At 45.5% G+C, this 23,333-nt stretch overlaps 1 long non-coding RNA gene and 1 pseudogene across 1 annotated transcript; one reads left to right on the top strand and one right to left on the bottom strand.

The window, feature by feature from the left end:
- The first annotated feature begins 323 nt into the window (after positions 1-323).
- LOC102547830 (uncharacterized) lies at positions 324-7,819 on the top strand. Its single transcript, XR_015641556.1, has 2 exons — positions 324-1,605; positions 6,735-7,819. It is a non-coding gene; the product is annotated as an uncharacterized LOC102547830 (long non-coding RNA).
- A 2,923-nt stretch (positions 7,820-10,742) lies between these two features.
- LOC120097840 (eukaryotic translation initiation factor 1-like) lies at positions 10,743-11,188 on the bottom strand (annotated as a pseudogene).
- Between the last annotated feature and the right edge of the window lie 12,145 nt (positions 11,189-23,333).

The raw sequence follows: 23,333 nt of genomic DNA, 5'->3' as shown, positions 1-23,333 counted from the left end.
CGCCCCAGGAATTCAGATCCTGTAATTCTCAATAGAAACTGCAGAGGGCAGCAACGGCAGTGAGTTCAGATAAAGGGAGAAACCAAACTGCCAAGGCCGGCTGGGGATTTTGTCTCCACCAACCAGCAGTGGATGTTTCCAGATGCTGAGGAAAAGACCGAGTAGGCTACAGGTCCGTAACTTTCACCTTGCAGGTAGAAGTTCCCAAACAAAACAAAAAGGACCTCTATTCACCAAGCAGGAAGGACACATCGTGTCCCCCCAGAGGCTCGTGTGTTTGGATGTTTACCCCACGGTTGGTGGTATGGTCTAGGGGCGGTTTCAGACCTGAAAAGCCGGAGCCTGTGGCGCAGAGAGGATTTTTGAGATTGGAGGTAGGGTAGAGACAGGTGTTCGCTCTTTTAAACTGAACTACATAAGGCGCGGTTCGTGTTGGTTAACCGAAGTACACTCTGAGGAATGACTCAACAGGCATTTTGAAGTTAGAAAAACATAGAGGACATTAAATTAAATAAGATGTAACTGGGCCGCATAATCTGTTCCTCTAAGCAGGTTACTCTGTAGACCAGGCAGCCTCAGACTGATTGCTCCGTCTCCGCCTTCCAAGCGTCAGGATTGTGAACACGCACCACACATACAATCCCATGGGACCGTTGTCATGTACGCCGCCATTACGGCCCTGTCGTGTAGTACAAGGCTGTATTTACTGCTGAGGGCCCAGCCCAGTGGTACTTAAAGTGTGGTCCATGAACCAGTCCGTGGGGCAAGCATGGCCTTTCAGAGCAGGCACAGAGGTCCCTTTATAGCAGTTTGACAATTACTTGATGTCTGTTGACATATATAGTAACCAAAATTGGGACTTTAGGTTTTGTGTGTCTCTTTATTATTTCAGTTTTCTAGTAGGTGATAGATAGCTCATCATTGGTCACAGGATCAGACAAAAAGCCCTGCTGTAGAGAGTGTACAGGGAAGTAAAAATTCATAGGAGATACACACATGCACATATACACACATATGTGTATACATAATTATAGTATACATAAATTATAATACTATATAGCGTATATTACACTGCAAATATGTTATACATTATCTAACATACATATACAATATGCATGTATACATGTATGTAACATACGCATATATAATATAAACATACATATACACATATATATTTATATATAATGCTGCTTTCATGAAAAAATTAACCCATCACAATTGGTCGTTTGAGTGGACTGGTAGCCTACACCTTTAACCCCAGGACCTGGTAGGCAAAAGCAAGTAGATCTCTGAGTTTGAGGCCAGCCTGGTCTACAGAGTGAGTTCCAGGACATCCAAGGCTACACAGAAAAACCCTGCCTCAAAACACAAAAACAAACGATTGGTTGGTTTTCAGTTCTGGAATCTGAGGCCTGGTGCATGTTAGCCAAGCACTCTACCACAGAGCTCACCTGCAGCCCAGCGCAGTCTCACAAACACGGAAGAGCTTCTCAGTTGAGTCTCGAGATCATCAAAATTAAAATGCAGTCAGATGAGCTCCGCACTCAGGAGGCAAGCAACCGTTTTCTCGGGTTAAGGGCAGCCTACACCACATAGGGAATTCAGGTAAGACTGTTTCTGTTTTTTGCAGATGTTATTTAGGGGATATGGAATGGAGATTTAGAGAGACTGCATTTATGAAGAGGACGTGAGCTAAGTTTTGTGAGGGAGACATAGAACAGAGAGGGAGACACAGCAGAGAGGGAGACACAGAGCAGAGAGGGAGACACAGAGCAGAGAGGGAGACACAGAGCAGAGAGGGAGACACAGAACAGAGAGGGAGACACAGAACAGAGAGGGAGACACAGAGCAGAGAGGGAGACACAGAGCAGAGAGGGAGACACAGAGCAGAGAGGGAGACACAGAACAGAGAGGGAGAGATACAGCACCTTTGATTTTCTGGGAGGGAAATCAGCTGAAAACAAACAGCTGTTGTGATTTTCAAGCAAGCAGAAGCATCCAGCTACATAATACCTTTGGCCTGGGGATGTTCCCCAGGTCGAACTCTCCCTTCTCTGCTCCTCATCTGTGTGAAGTGCCGCTTCCTTAGCACAAGACTCGATAATAAAAAGCACTGGAAAGATCAGTGCGTTCAGCCATTTTGATCATCAATAGGGGGTTATCAGACTCTCCCTCCGATAACATGGTCTGATGGGAAGAGTGGGTCTGGGTTTGGCTGGAGGGAGCTGCAAATAGCCATTCCTTCTTCAACAAACATTTGAGTCCTGTTTGTGTCAAGTACCAGACTGGGACATCTGGTCTGCACCCTTAGCCTTGGGAGCTTACAGCATGCTGACAGAAACCTCAGTTGCCATGGTTTGAATTTCCTCAGAAAATTCATTTTCAAGTTCCATCACTTCTCTGAGGGTAGGGATTGATCATGTAAGGCATTTTTTCTACAGGTGGGACCTTTGGAAGGAAATTAAGGTTAAATGAGGCCGTAAAGGGGGCGGAGGACACACCAATCTAATGGGACAGTGGCTTTATAAAAGGGAAGACCTCAGCAAAGACACTGTCCTTTTCAGCATGCAAGGCCCCAAAACACCTCAGAGCTCTACAACAAGAGCCCCCAGCAACAAGGAAGTACCTCCCCCAAAGCTACCATCCAAGTTTAAACTTGCAAGGCTTCAGAACCATGAGCCAAGTCACCTTTCCTTGTGGATTTCTCCCTCTATGGTATTCAGCTACCCCACAGGAAATGGACTAAGATCAAATGGAGCAGGTGGTTCTGTCAGGTCAGAGGAGACTCCCTGATTAGGTCCCAGAAAATGAAGGAGTTAATTTACTACTGTGTACACAAGGAGTCTGTTTCAAGGGCATGGGAAACCACTGGGGGAAAATATCATGGCCTGCTGGTACAGGCACGCGGGTGCTGCACATGGGCCTTGGCATGGTGAACATGTATCCCAGGATGATGTCTTGCCATTCCAATTTGGTTCCCCTGTGAGTCTATTAAGCCCAATTAAGGGTAATTTGCTTTAGGAAGATTACATTTTGATTTCCATGTCTCTATGATTTAGCTCAAATTCAATTTTAAATTTAAGTTCAAGTCAGGTTTAGCTGTCTCCAAATCATTCCTTGTCATATTCATAATATAAAACTGTCTCTGACAACAGGGCACAAACAGTAAGGCTTCTCAAGCTGATAGTTAGGCAAAGACCTTCTCACTGGACTTCTCTGTAAAATGGGGTTGGGGGAACTGTATGCTACATTGGTTTATTGTGGGGACTGAAGAGAATGAACCCATGAAGCTCTTATGGTTACTTTCACAATTAAAGCATTATAGCTACACCAGTAGTTTGATGAACAAGGCCCTCTTTGTCATCTGTGCATACGAGTTGGAGGGTTTAGCAGGGGAGCAGAGGGGTCAGCGTCTGTGCACCTGCATAGTACACAGAAGGAAATGGGAGCCCGTCACAGGATTGCTCCTCCTAAGAGAGAGATTAGGATGGTCACTGTCTCATTGCTGTGAACAGACCCCAAGACCAAAACAACTCTTAGAAAAGAAAGCATTGAACTTTAGGTTGCCTACAGTTTTTGTTTTTGTTTTGGTTTTGTGTTTTTTTGTTTTGTTTTTGTTTTTGTTTTTGTTTTTTCATCTTTATTAACTTGAGTATTTCTTATTTACATTTCGATTGTTATTCCCCTTCCCGGTTTCCGGGCCAACATCCCCCTAACCCTCCCTCCCCTTCTCTATGCGTGTTCCCCTCCCCATCCTCCCCCCCATTACCGCCCTCCCCTCAACAATCACGTTCACTGGGGGTTCAGTCTTGGCAGGACCCAGGGCTTCCCCTTCCACTGGTGATCTTACTAGGATATTCATTGCTACCTATGAGGTCAGAGTCCAGGGTCAGTCCATGTATAGTCTTTAGGTAGTGGCTTAGTCCCTGGAAGCTCTGGTTGCTTGGCATTGTTGTTCATATGGGTCTCGAGCTCCTTCAAGCTCTTCCAGTTCTTTCTCTGATTCCTTCAACGGGGGTCCCATTCTCAGTTCAGTGGTTTGCTGCTGGCATTCACCTATGTATTTGCTGTATTCTGGCTGTGTCTCTCAGGACAGATCTACATCCGGCTCCTGTCGGCCTGCACTTCTTTGCTTCATCCATCTTGTCTAGTTTGGTGGCTGTATATGTATGGGCCACATGTGGGGCAGGCTCTGAATGGGTGTTCCTTCTGCCTCTGTACTAAACTTTGCCTCTCTCTTCCCTGCCAAGGGTATTCTTGTTCCCCTTTTAAAGAAGGAGTGGTGCATGGTTGCCTACAGTTTTATAGGATTAGTCCGTCATCATCATGGCAGGAGCAGATAAGGATGGCGCTGGAGCAGTTCCTGAGAGCTTTGCACCCTGATCTGCAGGCAACGAGCAGAGAGCAGAGGCTGGGCTGGCATGGGCTTTGAGACCTCAGATTCCACGCTGGTGACACTGCCTCCCACAAGGCCACACCTGCTAGTCCTTCCTTAGCAGTTCACCAACAGGGATGAACTTGTGAATAGCGGGGCCTCTGAGAGCCACGCTCATTCATCTTAAACCACCAGAGATGGAGAGAATATGTGTGCATGGTGTGTGTGGTAGCTGAGGACATGGCCCGAGGGCCTCTCACATGCCAAGCAAGTGCTCTCCGACTAACATCTCCACCTTCAAACACAAGCCTTTGACCAGACGGAAAGTTTCTCTCTTGATGCTGGTGCGGGGAACTGGCAGGAAATAGCCACAAGGTAGCACCTTCTGTTGAGGGCGCACAGCTCATCAAAGAACGTTTCTTTAGCTCCCACTGTCTTCTGGGGACTTTCCCTCCTTGCTAAGACTAGGTACCTGACACAAAACAACTTACGGGAGGAAGTGTTTCCTCTGGCTCTCAGCGAAGTCACAGCAGTGAGAGGCAGCTGGTCGCACTGCTTCTGCAGTCAGGCAGCGCAATTGGTGAACACTTCCTCCCTTTACATTTTATTCCTTCTGGTCTTCCATGGAATGGTGCCATCCATGTTCAGAGTAGACTTCAGTCAAGCTGGCAGTTCATTGTAGCAAGCAGACAATGAGACACATGACAGATGAGTACATTTTTTTTTTTCAGAAAAGAAATGTAGGTAAGGAGGATTTTGATTGAGCATCGCATATCTGCTTAAAGAAGGACAATGGAGTTGGAGGGATGGCTCACCAGTCAGTGCTTGTTCTTGTACAAAAACCTGATTTGATTTCCATCACCCACATGGTGATTTAAAAACACCCATAAGTCTAGTTCTCTGGGATCAAACACCCTTTTCTGATCTCTGTGGGCACCAGACATGCATGAGGTGCACATACATACAGGCAAAACACTCATACATGCAAGTCATAAAACAAGACAAGGGGAGGGCAGGCCAGTTCAGTCCCCATGAGGACGCGGCCACTCCTTGAGTGAAATGGGAACGCTTCTCAGCTGACTTTTGTGTACCAGAGACTGCATTGGTGGCTACACTGAGAACAGACCTCAAGGGTATTTGATACATCCCTGCCACTCCATGGATGGGCAAAGGACGATAATAACGGTAATGACTTGGACCAAGGAAATCCCAAGGGAGAGGGTGACAGGAGGTGAAGTCATAGACATACTTCTCTCCCTGTGTATACATGTGTGGGTATGCATACATGTCTGCACATGTCCATGTGCTTGTATGTGCGTGTAGAGGCAGAGGTTGAGTCCGGCATCCTCCTCAATCACTCTCCATTGGAGTTTTTGAGACAGTGCCACTCACTGGTCCTGAAGCTCACTGATTAGCTAGTCTGGGTGACCAGCAAGTACCACAGATTTCCTGTCTCCATCTCCCCCACACCGGGACAACAGGCCTGTGTGTCTCTGCCTTGCTTTTGCATGAGTGCTGGGCATGAAACTCAGGCCTTCATGTCCCCAGCCCCTAGATATACTTTTAGGTAAGGTCAGCTGAATTTCCAGTTTGATGTGAAATGTGAAAGAAATATTTGAGCCAACAGCACTGTCTAGAGTTGAGCCAGAGCAACTGGAAAAAAAACAAAACATAACAGGAAACATTGCAGAAGAAGAGTGTTTTGGAATATTGGTTCAAAATGGCTGTCTATGGATTTGGTTTGTCGTTAGTCTAGAGAATACAGCTTATTGGTCACGTCCAGTTGTGAGCTCGCCTGCACTGTCTGCTACAGTAGCAGCTCCTGAAGAGGTTTTCATTTGCCTTCCAGCCTGCTCACCTAGTTTATTAGCAAAATGTGTTGGAGGGACAGACACGGCAAGGGGGATACATTCCCATCAGTGTGTCCTGGCAGAGCCCTGCAGTACAGCATCTGCAGTGCACAGTGTCTCCAGAGGATCTTGGGGGTAGCTTTCTCAAAGCCTCTTGTGTAGTTTTGTACAAGTTCTTAAGTGAAGCGTCAACCAACATAGTTTTCACTATTGCTCAAAGGGACCATTCTCACTGAGTCCAATCAAGGCAGTGGCCCAGCATCCTACAGGTTACAGCTGTACCCTTAACTCAGCCCTAGGGTATGAGGAGAGGAAGCCGCTCCCTGATATGTATCTTCCATGCTTGCCCCATCTCAGCTCTAGAGTAATGGCTGCTCTTGCAATCTGCCGTTTCTCTATTCATCAGTCTTTATCCACCGCTAGACAACTGTCTACCACTCCAATCCCCATAATAATTCTAAGAAAGCATCCCTGTCCAAATGACTGTGTGGTGTCTGTCTCCTGATTAGATCCTGACTGATGTATGAGGTTCAGCAGAGAGATTCAGGAAGCATGGGGACGATCAAGAGCCGCCAGCAGATAACTCCTGCTTAGGACCACACCGTCAACAAACCTCAAAATGCGTCCCTGAAATGCTGAGGTGTTGGGGTACATGGAGGCAAAGCCAACACTCTGAGGAACAGCAAAACAATGGAGATTCCAGATGGCTCAAAATCTCCCCAGCAGGACCCTACTGACCCTGTGGATTCGGTGACTCCTTGCCAGACAGGTATAAATCCGGGTGTTGCCGTGACTTGTCCAGGTCACCAAAGCTCCCTTGGCAAATGTGTGACTCAGTGGCCTCTGTAACCTGAGCGATACTGGTGGCGGCACTGTTCTCTGGATCTGGGCAAAGAAAAGCTGCCTGGGAGTGGATTTCAGTGGTGCGTCTGAAGCAGTTCACTCTTCCTGCATCCTGACCTGCTCCCCAGTCTGTGGGTCAGTAGAGCTCCACGGAACTCAACAGAGTTGTGAGCAGTGCATCACAGGGGATTTAACTTATCTGAACACATCACTTGTGAAAGAGCTTTTTGTAAGCCCTTTATCTGGGTCAAGGACGCTGAATCACAAAGTACAAGGAGGCTCTTCACAGGTAGGGGAACAAGACTCAGCTGCTGCAGACTCCCAGGTCTGTGGCGAGCCTCAAATGGCTCTACAAGCCCTGGTCTCCTTCCTGCAGCTTTCAGCGTGGCGGATGAAAGGCAGTCCAGAGCTGGAAAGAGTCCTGTCTGGCGTTGCTATTTCAGTGCTAATGAGCTGTCTGCAGCCCTCTGCCAGGCTTGGAGAGAGCTTTTCATGTACTGCACCTGTGTTAGCAGCCACCGGTATGAGGAGGATTTGTGGCCCTAAAGAACTACAAATGACCTTTTTGCTTTGAGGCTCTCCAGGGTAAGAGGGTTCACAATGGTGGCAGAAGGGACAAAATGAGAATATCTGTTCCCCAATGTTAGGCTGGCTTCCCTGGCCAAGGCCAGAAGGTGGCGCTGTGGTTCAACTGCCTGAGATGCTTTCACATTTGTGTCTCTTTTAGTGCAGTAAAATATGCATAACAAAAGTTTTAATTATTTTTAAGTTTATTGTTCAGTGTCATTTACTAATTCATATAACTTTGCAGCCATGGCTGAGATATCTCCAGAATTTTATGAGTGCGTGTGTGCGTGTGTTGAGACAGCGTTTGCCTGTATAGCCCTGACTGTCCTGGAACTCACTTTGTAGACCAGGCAAGCCTTGAACCTCACAGAGATCCACCCGCCTCTGCCTCCTGAGTGCTGGGATTAAAGGCGTGTGGTTACCACTGGCAAGTTCAGAACTTTGTTTTTTTAGTGAGTCAGTTTTGGTTTTGCTGTTATCGCTAATTCCTCACATCTGAAGTGCATTTTGGTAATAGCCTTGGCCTGGGACTCTTTGCCGTGGGCCTTAACTGCTACACAGCTGCAGACAGCCACATAATGGCAGGTCAGTTTTGCAGAGGACCGGATCCTCCTAGTTTCTTGGTGTCAATACCTTAAGCAAGTTGATTTTGTACTCAGCCCCACAGGCCAAACTGACATACGCAGGCAGGCTTATCACACGGAGGTGGGCTTGGCAGGGTCCAGAATTCCACATTCGAGGAACCACCGTGCCTAAGAGCAGTCTCTCCCTCCTTTCATAACTGTTGTTAGCACATCCATTGCCTCTCCAGCAGCAGTGCCTTTCTTGGCCATGGTGGTAGGTTATAGGTAAAGCTGAATTTTCAACATGCATCCACTCCTGCAAGTCTGTTCCATTTAGGATCCCCAGGGAAGAGCAGTATTTTATTGTTATTTTGTATTTTATGTATATGAGTGTTTTGTCTGCACAAATATCTAAGCACCCCATGAGAGCACTGTCTTAAGGGGCCAGAAGACAACAATGGATCCCTTGGGACTGGAATTAGAGCCAATTAGGAGCCTGTTTGAATAAGAATGACTCTCTTAGGCTCATATATTTGAATGCTTAATCACCAGGAAATAGCACTGTTTGAAAGGATTAGGAGGTGTGGCCTTGTTGGAGCAAGTGTACCAATGGGAGAGGGCTTTGATATTTCAAGAGCCCAAGCCAGCCAGGCCCAATGGCTCTCTCTTCTGGTGCCTGCTGATCTGGATGTAGAACCCTCCTCCATCCTGTGTGCCTGCTCCCCACATGACGATAATGGACTAAACCTCTGAAACTGTAAGCAAGCCCCAATTAAATGCTATCTTTGCCTAAGAGTTACTGTGGTCCTGAGGTGTCTTCACAGCAAGAGAACACTAAGGCAGAGCCATAATGTGGTTGCTGGGAGTTGAACTCCAAGTTCTCTGGAAGAGCAGTCAGTGCTCTTAACTTCTGAGCCATCTCTCCAGCACCAGTGTTTTTATTTTTAATGAACAGATAATTGTGCAAATGTGTAAAGATAAGGCCACTATCTCAGATATTTAATATTTTGTTGTACTTGGAACTTTTAAAAATACTGTTTTGAAATATTCAGTTACACACACACACACACACACACACACACACACACACACACCATACCATTTGACATCAGAAGTTACCTTCTTATCCATCTGCTTACCCATGAACCATCTCTCTCTGTCCCACCCCACTTCAGTGCCTGTTTCATGTCATGCCTTCCAGTTCTACCCATGTTGCCTCAAATGATAGAATCTCGATCTTTCCATGGCTGAATAATACTATTATAAATGGACGCTACATCGTTTCTGTATCTGTAGAACACAACCGTGATGGAGTTCTAGGTTCATCCCATCTCTGCCATGGCTGTAAGTGGAGCTGCTGCTTTGACATCCTGGTAGAAAGAGTCAGGATCTGTGCCATCTCCCCAGGGACGGTTCACCTCTTTATAAACTTGCCACCTCAGCCATTTGTCACAATTGTAGGAAGCCAGAGCACTGACTTCATCTGCACGAAGGTGGACAGGCAGTTCTGCTCTGCTTCCCTGCAGAGCCCGCAGTGGTCTCTGTGGTCACGGTACTAGTTTACATCCCCACGCTGTGTGAGCCTTCACCTCACCTCCCTCCCCACGACCTCCCTCCCCATCACCACCTGTGATCCTCCTAATGGACTGAGGTGACTTAGGGTGGATACAGTAAGTACATAGCATTTCGTCAGGTACCTGCCTGTTGACCTTTTAAAGTATCTTCTGTTGACCAATGTCTACTCAGGTCATTGGTCCGTTTTTTTTTTAAATCAGATCTCTTGGCTCTTTTGTTTTTGCCACTTTTCTGGGATTAAAGGCATGAACTCCCCAGCTTGAGTCAATTTTTAACGAGAGGTTCACATCTGTTTTCTTCTATATGTGGGTATCTCGTTTCCCCAGCACAATTACTTGAAGAGATTTTTCCTTTAATGTATGTTCCTTCAGACTTGCTCAAAACTCGGCTGGAAATGTGTGGAGCCATTTCTGTGTTCTCTGCTTCTCATTGACCTGTGGTCTCTTTGTATGTGGGTGCCCTGAGTCTTCGGTTCACATGACCTGTAGTTTGTTTTGAAGATGGACATTGTGATGCCTCCAGGTTTCTTCCCTTTACTGAGATTTGCTTTGTTTCGAATCTCTGTCATTCCATACAAATTCTAAGAATGTTCTCTTCTGTTTCTGTGGTATTTCGGTAGCAGTTGCCTAGAGTCCATTGATGCAAGGACATCTTGTTTTTCACTGAGTTTTTAGGTTAGCATATGGTACCGTGGGTTTCATCATAATACCTTCATATGTCTGTGTCATTATATTTAGTTCTCATTTTTCCCTATTCCCCTGTCCCTCTCACACTCCAGCTGAGTTCCTTTCTTCCCCCATTAGTTTCTCCTTCTGCTTTCTTTCTTTTTTCCTTCCTTCCTTCCTTCCTTCCTTTCTTTTTCTTTTTCTTTTCTTTTTTTGGCTCTTTTCAGTTTATCGCATGAAGGAGTTACACTAGTCCAGGTTAAAAGCGGACCCCAAATGATTACATTATACAAGCTGTGGGATTTTTAAACTTGTGACAAGGGACAGAAGGGAAATTCTACTCATTGCAAGGAAATACTCACTTAAGCTTCAAAGAGCCTCAAGCACTTAAAACCCACGAACCATCAGCTGATCGTCCTTAGGCAGTCCAGTCTCTATCAGGAACTGGCATATGTCCTCGGGCTGGCCACCCTGTAGCTGAATTACTTCTCCATATTCTGGATGCTCAATTACAGCACCATTGCAGGCAAATGTCTTCTCAAACGCCTTCACTAGTTTTTTGGGTTTTTTTTGTTTTTTTTTTTTTTATCGGACAGTTATAAGGGTCGTTCTACCGTTTCTCTGTTGAATTCTTACATGGATATAATCCTCGGTGCCAGCAGGAAGCAGGTCATCACCCTTACTTGCATCAGCAAAAGGGTCGAAAGAGTGGAGGTTCTGGATAGCGGACATACGATACGATTCCTTTTCCTTGGTGAAACTGGCTGGGAGAAGGCAGGCGGGAGGGTTGTCAAGGGGGAGGCAGCTGAGTCCATGGCGGCGGCTCAGTGATTGGGGCCTCTTTCTTTTTTTAAGATTTATTAATTTTATGTATGTGAGTACACCGTTGCTGTCTTCTGACACACCAGAAGAGAGCATCAGATCCCATTACAGATGGTTGTGAGCCACCATGTGGTTCCTGGGATTTGAACTCAGAACCTCTGGAAGAGCAGTCAGTGGCCTTAACCGCCGAGCCATCTGTCCATACCCTCTTGCTTTCTTATTACATGTATTTTGTTTACCCTCTCTATTCCTATTCCCTACCTCCCTCAAATTCTCTTCCTGGAAAGATGGCCTAAGCTGTTAAGAGTACTGGCTGCTCTTTGAGAGGACCCCAGGTTAGATTTCCAGCACACACGTGGTAACTCATAATCTTCCATAACTCCAGTCTCAAGGAGAGCCAACGCTTCATCTAGCCTCCTGGGGCACTGCATGCTTGTGGTGCCCAGACCTACATACAGGCAAAACACCCATGCACATAAAAATATAACACATCCCAGATCACCCCTCCCCAGTTTTTTTAAAAGATGTCTTCCTCTCATTTTGTAATCCTCTTTCTAGTTTTGTGACCTATACACACACATGCATATTCACACCCACGCACAACATGCACACCTACCACACCAACACGGATAATTGTAAATCTAGAGTCTGTGCAGAAAAGGAAACATGGCGTCCATCCTTCTGAGCCTGGCTTGTTTCTCTTAAAACACTGATGCCCATTTCCATCCATTTTCCAGCAGATGCCATGATTACAGTTTCCCTTACGGGTACATAACATCCCGTTGTGTGTAAGTACCACGGTTTTTATCCAATCAGCTATTGACTGGCACCATTTCCTTACGACTGTGAGCAGTGCAGCAGGGAGCACGGATGTTGGAGTATCTCTGAGCTGTGTTGACTTAGAGTCCTCTGGGTACAGATGCATCATATGGTCCTTCTGTTTTCAGCTTTTCAGGACTCTCCATTATCTCCACAATGGCTGTGCGAGCTTATGTGCCACCAGCAGGCTATGAGGGCTCCCCTTCTCCGTGTCCTCCTCACTATTTGTTGTCATTTGATAGTTCAGTCATTCTTACTGGGCTGGGATGGACTCTCAGAGCAGTCTCAGTTTATTTCCCTGATGGCTGAGGGCGTTGACCACTTTAAAAAGTATCTGTTGACCATTGCTGATTTTTCTTCTTTTTTAACCCCTATGATTTTTTTATTTATTGCATATATAAGTGTACTGTCACTATCACTCTTCAGACATACCACAAGAGGACATCAGATCTCACTACAGATGGTTGTGAGCCACCATGTGGTTGCTGGGAATTGCACTCAGGACCTCTAGAAGAGCAGTCAGTGCTCTTAACCGCTGAGCCATCTCTCCATCCCGCTAGTTCTTCTTTTGAGAGCTGTTTCCTTAGCTTTATTTATTTATTGACCAGATGGTTCTGTTGAACTTTTGCAGCTTTTTACACATCCTAGATATTAATTCCTTGCCTGATGTATAGTTGAAAAAGATTTTCTTCCCATTCTGTAGGCTCTCTCTTCTGGAAGTTTCCTTTACTATGTGAAATCCTTTTAATTTCATAAATACCATCTGTTAATTGTTGGCACTGCTTCCTTTCCTATAGAGTCCCTTTCAGAAAATCCTGGCCATTGCCTATATCTTTAAGTATATCCCAATTTGATTCCTCTAGCTATTTTCAACATCTTAGGTCTTACATTAAGACCTTTGATCAATTGTGAATGAATTTGTGTGCAAGGTGAGAGATCCCTGTGTCTTAGTTAGGGTTTCACTGCTGTGAGGAGACACCATAACCACAGCAACTCTTATAAAGGAGAACATTTCATTGGGGCTGGCTTACAGTTTCAGAGGTTCAGTCCATTATCATCATGGCGGGAAGCATGGCAGCTTGCAGGCAGCATGGTGCTGGAGAAGCCGAGAGTTCTACATCTTGATAGGCAGCTAATAGGCAACTGTATCACTGGACATAGATTGAGCATATATGACCTCAAAGCCCACCTCCCCAGTGACACACTTCCTCTAACAAGGCCACACCTTCTCCAATAAGGCCACACCCCCTAATAGTGCCACTCCCTATGGCCAAGCATTTAAACACGTGAATCTATTGGGGGATGTTCCTATTCAAACCCACCACACATGTCTGGTTTCATTCCTTGACCTTGCACTACCCATTTTCCTAGCACCATTTGTTTCAGAGGCTCCTTTTGTTTTGTAATGTTTACCTCTATTAGGTTATTTTATGAGTGTATGTGTGTGGGCGTGTATGCCACAGCATGCCATGCATGCAGAGGTCAGAGGACAACATGTAGGAGGGAGCCAGTTGGTTCTCTCCTTCAACCACGTGGGTTCCAGGGATCAAATTCAGGTGGTCATGCTTGGTGGTCCTCCAATGCGTGTTTTTGACAGCTTTGCAAAGAATTTGATGGCTGCAATGGTGTGAGCTTATTTCTGGGTACTGTGTTCTGTTCCAGGGATCTGTATGTCTGTGTTTATGCCAGCACCGTGTTTTGTTACTATGGCTCTGTAGTATATTTTGAGACCAGGCATTGTGATGCCTCCAGCCCTGTTCTTTCTACTTGGGATTTCTTTGGCTAGCCAGGACCACTTGTACTTCCTACAATCTTTAGGGTTAGTTTTTCTACTCCTATGAGGAATGTCATTAAGATTTTCATGGAGATTACTTTTGGACATAACAATAATTTTCACAATAATATTTCTGCCAAATCCGTGGGCATGTGAGGTTTCCCCAAATCGGTTTAGTCTCTTCCCCAATATTTATTTTTCTGCGTCTTTACGTTCTCCATACAAAAGTCTTTCTCAGCCAGGGCTGGGAGGTGGCTCAGCAGTTTGGAGCACTCCCAGAGGACCAGGGTTCAATTCCCAGCCCCGACATGGTGGCTCTCAGCCACCTGCAATTCTAGTTCTAAGGGATCTAGCACGATCTTCTGGTCTCTGCGGGCATCAAGCCACAGGGTGAACAGACACACATGCAGAGAAAACACCAACACACATACATTTTAAAAAACATTTCATGTCTCTGGTTAGGTTTATTCCTAGAGGTTTGGATGGTTTGTGATTTTCTTTTCTTTTCTGTCTGTCTGTCTGTCTGTCTTTCTTTCTTCCTTCCTTCCTTTCTTTCTTTCTTTCTTTCTTTCTTCCTGTTGTTGTTGTTTGTTAGTTAGTTTGTTAGTTTAGCTTTTGTGGGTGGATTTCTTCCTGATTCCTTTCTCAGCAAGTTTGCTTTATAGAAAACTTAACTTTCAGGGTTGGGGATTTAGCTCAGTGGTAGAGCGCTTGCCTAGGAAGCGCAAGGCCCTGGGTTTGGTCCCCAGCTCCGAAAAAAAGAACCAAAAAAAAAAAAAGAAAGAAAAAGAAAACTTAACTTTCCTCGCATGTTGGTTGTGCATCTTACCACCTGCTGAAAGCACTTGTGGTGTTCATGAGTTGGATTTTAGAATCTGTAGGGTATTTGAAATATAAGAATCGTGTGATCTGTTAATAGGGATAATTTGACTTACTTTCCCATTTGCATCCCTTTTATTTCTTGTACCACTGCTCTAAGGCTTCGAGTGCTGTTTAAAGATCGGCACGACTGACCCCCTTGTTTTCTCCCAGTGTTTAGAGGACCCGCTCTGTATTTACCATTAGTGTTGGCCATCGATTTGTCATCCGTGACCTTTATTATGTTATATTCATTTCATTCCTAGTTTCTTGAAGCCATTTTTAACATATATATATATATATATATATATATATATATATATATATATATGTATTTTGGCTGTGTGTTTGTGCATCATATGCATGCAGTGCCCAGGGAGGGCAGAAGAGGGCATTAGATCCCTGGGACTGAAACAATTACAAGCCACCATTCAGTGCTGGGAATCAAACCCAAGTCCCTAGAAGAGCAGCCAGTGCCCTAACTACCGAGCCATCTCTCTGACCCTTTGGAGGCCTTTTATTAGGGAAGGATGTTGAACTCTGTCTAAAGAGGATCAGGTGATTTCTAACCTTAAGCCTGTGTCCATGCTGGGTTTCAGTTACTGATTTGTGTATGTTGGATCAGGCTTGTGTCTCTGGAACAAAGCCACCTGCTCAGAGTGCACGATCTTAATGTATCACTGCCTTTGCCTCGCAGGGTCTTATTAAGAATTTCTGCATCTCCATTCACTGGAGAGGCTGGCATTTAGTTTTCTTTCTTTCTTATGTCCTTACCCAGTTTTGCTATCAGGGTAATTCTGGTGCCATAGGATGGGTTTGATGGCGTCCCTTCTCCTTCTGGTTTAAGGAACAGTTTGGCAAACATTGGGGGTAACTTCCCTTGAAAGGTTTAGAGGGATTTATTACTGCCTCAATTGGTTGTTTTCTACCTGCTTGTTTTATTTATACTGGGTTTAATTAAAACATTTTCCTTTTGATTTCTTCATCGCTGTATTAACCACTCAAGAGAACATACCTAATTCCCATGTACAGTTTCTAACATTCCCCTCGTTACCAGTTTCAGGTAGTATTCTACTATTACTGATAGAGAAGATATATAAAATTACAAATTAATACACTGACTAGCTCAAAGATATAGGAGGGGCAGCGTTCTTAAACATCACCATGATACAACAGGGCTTACGGCAGGAAACTGTAGTTGCTAGAGTTCCCCTTACCGGTTCCAAGCATACTCTACTATTCCTAGCAGAGGAGTATATGCTTCTCATCACGATCCTCCTCTTCCTCGCCTTAAATGTGTTCATGCATATGTTATTATTTGCACATCATTATATAAATTGCACATTATAAACCTATACATTTATTTATGATATTTCATGTATTAACATACTTTGGTTATAAGATTTTACTTGTTTAATTATTGAGATTTACTTTGTGGCCTACAATAGTTTGTGCTGGACAATGTTCTCTGTGCGTTGAGAAGAATATACACCCACAGCTCTTGGGTGTCATGTGTTGTACCATGCTTAGTCTTAGGCAAATGTCTGAGAAGCAGCAGAGTGCAGTGTTCTGTTAATGACTGCCTGTCTGTTTAGTCCATAGTATAGCTTAATCCTAGCCTTCTTTGTTGGTTTATGTAATAATACTGTTGGATTTTTCATCAGTCTGTTGATGAAAGTGGGTAAATATGTCTCCAATAGTTAATGTACTAGCATTCATCTCTTCTTATAGATCAAATCATGTCTTCAAGAGGACAGGGAATAGGGAAAGAGGCAAAGCAGGCTAGGAAGGAGACCATCATCAATAGGAGATCTGGATCTCCAACCAGGGATACAGCATGGGTCAGGAAACCAGGAAACAGAAGTGACTAAGCAGCACTCAGTCTGCATGGATGGTTTGGGTGCATGGTGGGGTCCATGGTAGGATGGATGGATGGATAGAGGATAGATGGATGGATGGACGGACGGAGGATGGATATGAGCAAGTAAGAGAGGTTGCTTGCAAATAAAGGAGAACCTGGATGTCACAGGAAACCCAGCAAGGTTGGAGATCCAGATCTGATCCACAGACCGGGTTAGGAGTCCCAGGGATAAGAAGCCAGGGAGATTCACCCATTCAGTTTCCTGCTTTGCTGGTCAGGCCGGCTATGCTGGGACCTTCAAGAGAAACACTCTAGTGTAGGAAGAGAAGGGAGACCAGAGTGACAGGCTCCTGGGCAGAGTCTCTGAATTCTGAGAAGGGCCAAGAGGCCCCATGTATGCCAAAAGATAAATGGCAGACACTGAAGGGTAAAGGACCGGAAGCCCAGGACAGGTGACAGGAGAGGGTGAAGTAGAAGCTTTTGTATCTTTGCCAAGTTCAGGGGAATTTGGAAATGGGAAAAGCACCAAGAAAGGAGGGACCCAAGAGATGGATGGCACTTACTTAAAACCCAGTGGTAGATATAGAACTTTTTCCCCCCAGCAATTGCACAGCTTGCTAGCTTTGGGCGGCCAGATTTCATAAACTTCCTGCAGAAACTCCTCCGCCATTCCTTCTCGTTGCCGTCCTCCTCACACGAGCTGTTCCCGAATCACAGATTAAAGGCTGTCATCTGCAAAGAGCTTCTCTCCCACGTAGCTCCCACATAGCTCTTGTGAATTTGCCTATCTGCATAGCCTTCCGTATCTCGAATGCCCAGCTCCCTGGTCTTTCATCTGTTTTCTCCCTTTCATCTATTCTTACCCTTGACATGCTCCATCATTTTGCTACTGCCCTCTCCTCTCCTTGGCATCTCCCCCTCCCTCTTCTCCCTCCCGCCTTCTCTGTGAACAAGATCTGCTCCGTGTTGTCCCTTCACAGCTGGAGTTCTACACAGCTGCTATTTCAGGGCCAGTTCTGTCTCCTGCCAGGAACCTGAGTATCAAGTTTAGCTTCCTCAGCTTAGCACACTGAAAAGCCACCTCATCTGTTGGTGAACTTGTCCCAGATGAAACTCAAGAACATAGTGGGTCTCTAGGCTGTCAGCATGACACTAGGTCATACATAGATCTGCTTGGTCTATTGCTGGTGTGGGGTATTTGAAGTGATTAACCCTTCCCAAGAGGGTCTCTAGCCACACCCTAACCTATCCTTGATTGAGACCCTTTCTTTCTAAGAATCGGTGGCTTGAGGTGTATTTTACTGAGCCTTAACTTTGTATACAAGCACTGCCCATCACCTGATCCCACACAGGGTCCCTCTTGGTGCACTGATGACCAATAAGGAATGGATATAGACAATGGGATACACAGATTGTGGGTTTTATGACTGAGTCCCATTGATGGCCAAGAACAAATTAATCTATATCAGCTTGTAAAACTGTGAATCGACAGCTAATGGGTGTCACATAACAGAATGTGTCTGTCACCAAAACATTAGCAGCAGTAAGGTTCTTTAATGTGTCACCACCAAACCTCAATTCAAAACCAGATCCAAGGTGGTTTTGGAAGCACTTGCTCATGTGGTATCTTGTAACTTTACAACACATACACTTTACACAGCATATTTGTTGTGCTACATGCTACCAAAGAATGCTGTCTGAGACACCTCAGCTTGGAGTTAAGGCTGCTCAGTGTTGGGAACTGCATTGTTTTTATTGGGCAAACATTTCTGGTCTTATAGAAACACAGTGATTTAGTTACAGAGAGAGAGACTTTAATGTCTCCTGCCATCATTCTTCAGTGTGTAAATGTCAAATTAGTGTATCTATGGGTTGTATTATAATAGAATTCTTGATCGTAAAAACTGCTGTTTTGAGTTTCTGACTGGAGTTTTGTAAAAACAGGAAATTGGGGCTGGACATTACAGACTTTCTTGTTGCTATTCCTCAAGCATTAAATCTAACAGGTATCTTAAGACATTTGTTACATGTACACGTGTATATATGCCACATGTGCATATGGAGATCAGAGGACAGCCCTTGAAAGTTGGCTTTCTCCTCCTTCCATCCATGATCCCTCAGGGATCAAACTCAGGTCGTCAGGCTTGGCAATAAGCACCTTTACCCATCGAGCTGTCTTGCCCACCCAGGGTTGGATAATAACCCAGAGATGATTTCTGTGGCACACCACACCATTTTACAGAGCGGACCTGAGCACCCGTGGGCTTGGGCATATGTACGGATGCTGGACCAAATTCCCCTTGGATACTAAGGAACAATTGTAATTGCCTGAGAAAGCCTCCCTTGAGTTACTTAACCTCCTATTTCCACAGATGGCTGAAGGGAAAGAGTGTGGTTTGATCTGTATGTAATTAGGAGATAAAGGTATTTCTGTAATTAGTACCACATTTGAGAGGAAGCCCAAGCAACCAGGTCCGATTCTGTGGCGTTATCTTGCAGACCTGTGGTTGAGCCTCAGTCATCGCTGAAGTCACCCCTCAGGAATTTACCCAGCAGATGCAAGCCGAGAGATAAGAGTCAAAGGAAGCCCAGACTTGAATGAGCAGGCAAAGGCGTCTGAAGGGCTTTAGCTGGCACAAGCTCTCTCAGAGCAGTGTTTGGTTCTAGCAAAGCTGTGTTTGTGACTTGGCGCCAACCCCGTGAAGGTTGTGTCCTTTTTGTCTCATCTAGATATCTTGAGCAGTCTTTCAACAGGAGTGGAGACAAAGTCTGGGGAGCCCCAGGCAAAGGGAACTTTCCCACTCAGGCAAGAACAAGGCTGATATGGCTCCGTAAGTGGGACCTTGTTACTTACATTAAGGCAATGGTATTTCTCATGCCTTAATAAAGATTTCTGGGGTTGGGGATTTGGCTCAGTGGTAGAGCACTTGCCCAGGAAGCGCAAGGTCCTGGGTTCGATCCCCAGCCCCGAAAAAAAAAAACAAAAAAGAAAAAAAAAATAAAGATTTCTACATACTTCGTATACTACATGTAATTCACCATAAAATATGTCAGTCATTTCATTTTTCAAATGGAGCCAACCAGACCTGTCACGATAGGTACTAAAATATGTGAGATTCAAAATGAAACAAAAAGGTTAATGCCAGCACTTGAGAGGCAGAGGCAAGTAAATTTACTTGGTTACAGAGCAAGTTTCAGGACAGGTAGGGCTATGTAGAGACCCTGCCTTAAAAAGAAATGAAGGGAAGCTAGAAGGTGGGTCTGTTATAGGGTTGGGATGGGTTGACAGACATGGGAGGATACATGGAGTTCCCATGAGCCGTGAGGAGCCTAGATGGCATCTGGAAAACTGGCCATTGCATTGAGCGGTAGTCAGGAGCCTGGAGCCACCCCAATGTGTGATTCCGCACAACGCAGAACAGGCCGAGCACACCTCGTCCACACCTGGCCCCATGTGCTTCTGATTCCAGAGCTTCACTGGCTGGCTTTGGGGCTTGGAGTTGACATTTGGGGGTTTGGGATACGTGTTTAATGGTTGAGCATCTCTAATCTGAAAATCCAAAGTCCAAATGCTGCCAAGTCCATTTTGTCGCCACTCAGAGGGTTTCAGATTTCGGAGCACTTTGGGTTTCAGATTTCCCAACCTCTATGATTCTGGTTTATGAAGCAAGAAATGATCCCAACTTGGGAACAGTTAGCATCACACAGGAGGCCCATGGCATGAGAAAGAATAATCAGCTCCAGGATCAAAGACGTTTGGAAGAGCTTAGGTTTGTGGCTTGCACTGAGCCTTGGTTCCCAGGATAGCCTGCTGGGAGAAGTGAGGGTGCTGGGCTCTCCCCTATTTGGGTAGGTGACTCTCGTCTGCATTGCCTTGATTAGCACCGATGAGGTTCTCCTCCTGACAGGCTTTGTTTGTGTTTTAGCAGTGTTCGAGAGTGGCCATTTTGGACCGAGCTCCACTTAACTAAATTTGCATGCTATGGAGTCTCTATAGTCTTGGCTTTCCTTCTGCTGTGTTGTAGCAGAATAAACAGATGCTGAGAAGGAAGTTTTCAGGAACTGCCTTTTTGTTGGTTTGGGGGTTTTAAGACAGGATCTCATGTAGCCCAGGCTGGCCTCAAACTTGCTATGTGGCCGAGGATGGACTTAAACTCCTGATCCTGTCTCTACTTCTGGAATAATAGCATTTGGTGACATGTGCCACCAAACCAGCTTTATGATATTGAAACAAAATTCTAAAATTTGCTCCGCTGATGTAAAATCTGTGGTCTTATCTTATTCTGTCTATCCTTTGCCACAGACTCTTACATGCATGTAGACACACACAGAGAGAGAGAGAGAGAGAGAGAGAGAGAGAGAACCTTATTATGTAGGTTCTCTCATCTATTCCAACATTTTAAGAATGGTTTGAGGCAGATCTCTTGAGTCCGTAGTCAGCGGTTCCCCACCTGTTTAGCTTCATGGATACTGACAGAGCCTCATCTCAAAGCCTCCAGGCAGCATCAGAGCTCACAAACTGGAGCAGTCCCCAAATCAAGAGCCACCTGGGTTAGAAAAACAAGAGCAGGCCGGAATCACCTCTTCTTTGAAGACTTTATTTCCCCCTTTCATCCTTTCTCCCACCAACGCTCAACCCATCAAAGCCATTCGTGGACAGCTGGAAGCGATGTCGGAGCAGCCCAGCCAGCTGGTTGAGCTTGTCTACCCTGGCCCAGAGCATCCATCACACAGGCACCAGTGGGGCATCATCACTCAGGAGCCTGGAACTGCACGTCCCCAGGGAGGGCAAGCCACCTCCAGCTCTGTAGCACTTTGCCTTGAGAACACCAAGCACAGCTGCAGTCACGGTGGCCTTTAGCTTTTAAATTTCTTTTGTTTAATAATAGAAAACAAAAAGTAAAACCTTCTATAATTTATAAGCTATTTTCTGCTATCTACATTATATATAAAATATAGACTCTTTTACTTTATAACACACATCTTTTCCCTTTGATAAATAACTTTAAAATATCTAGTATACATGCCTTGACTTTTTTTTATATATAAGTTTGGTTTTATACATATACATACATATATACCCATGTTTGTAAAACAATAAATATACACTAGACAAGGACAACCAAACCAATGCAATTTTGGCTTTAAAAAAGGAAATGAGAACAAATGACAGACTATAAAAGCACCAGGCAGCAAACAAAGCCATAATTGCTAGAAAGTTCCCCCTCCCCTAAACCAGAGACAGGGCACAGGGTAAAGGAACAGATCAGGTCGTAGGCATTTGCTTCTTCACCTGGGACATCAAGCACACTACAAATAAGCCACTGAATTTCTTAGAAGCTGTGGGGCTCATTAAACAGCCTAGCCCTTGTGGTGGCTGCGGGGGACAGCAGAGAGCTGGACAGGGCGCAGGAGACAACAGTGACATACATGGTGACTCCATGGCCATGATGATTTCTGGCTCTACTGGCTCAGGCAAGGTTTGGTTGCTGCACTAAGCATCAAGCATCTCAGCTAGCTAGAATGTTCGTCTTGTCACTCTGTTCTCTGCTGGTGTAAACGAGGGGCTGCAGCGGACTTGAGAGTACTCAGTAGTGCGACATGTCAGTGGCCTGGGAGTGAGCCCGAGGCTTCAGCAGATAGGACCCTGATGCAGGGGAGAAAAGGCCAGTTGGGTCTGCTAGCATCAGACTGACAAACTCCGAGGAGACCACCGAACTCTCTTAGAGAAGCCCAGGAAGGCTTAACATCACCGCAGAGAAGTTCTAGAAGCCCCAGTTAAACTCAAAGCATTACTGCTGGATGCTGACCAGAGTGCGCCAGCAGAACACCACGAGTGCTGGAGCCATACTGCAGACTCCAGACAACCTCCTTTCATCCTCTCTTGCCCAAAAGAAACCAATAGGATTGTCTGACAGGTGCCCCAGTATCACCACCCTGTCCTGCAAGCTCCTGGGGTTTGGTGGGCAAAGCAAGAGTCACAGGCTAGTCAGAGTGACGATTTCCATCCAGCAGTTGGACAACAGCCAACAGTAGAGTGGGCCCCAGGTCCTCCTCAGGGTGAACACCTTACTCCATGTCCCCTAGCCTCCATAGAGATGCATAATTAGAGATAACCCTTTGTCATAGTCGCAGGGTTTTCTGAATACTTTCAAGACCTAATTGAGGCTGGAGGTGTGGCTGAGTGGTAGAGAGCTTACCTAACATGCACAAAGCCCGGCCTTCTATTCCTAACACACAACACACTTGTAAATATATGGGTTTTCCTGTCACAGTTCAGTGAATACTGTCCGGTGCGGTGTGGTGTAGGTCTGAGCATATCAACTGGGCAACTTAATTACCTGGATGAGACTCCCCTCCCTGTGTGGTAGCCCTGAAGGTACATCAGTTACAAATTGCAAATCAGGAAAAATGGGCTCCCCAACCCTAGATCTATCACTAAAGAAGTGAGTGGCTGTGGCCATTGCGTTCCTCCCTGGGGTGTTTGACAGATGACACCCTGAAGTCCTTTCATGTGCCATTGGATTGACTTTCTCCTCCAGCAATGGAGCTGATTTCCTCCAGCGCCCACTGGAAAAGTAGGACGGATCAGAAACCTGATTCATAACCCACAGGTCACGTTCTGTAGCTGCAGAAGTGAGCTAGGCGAAGTGAGAAAGGGCCTGATGGTACAGTGCACAGCTACACCCCAGAGTCTGCAGCCCTTCCTGGGAAAAGCTTCCTATGCTAAGCTTAGCCCCCACAACCAAGTCCAAGGCCAC

Source organism: Rattus norvegicus, chromosome 17 (assembly GCF_021556685.1).
Source record: "Rattus norvegicus strain SHRSP/BbbUtx chromosome 17, alternate assembly SHRSP_T2T, whole genome shotgun sequence".
In the NCBI taxonomy this organism is placed as follows: Eukaryota; Metazoa; Chordata; class Mammalia; order Rodentia; family Muridae; genus Rattus; species Rattus norvegicus.
Note: the sequence above shows the minus strand (reverse complement) of the source record. Positions and strands in the feature narration are given on the sequence as shown.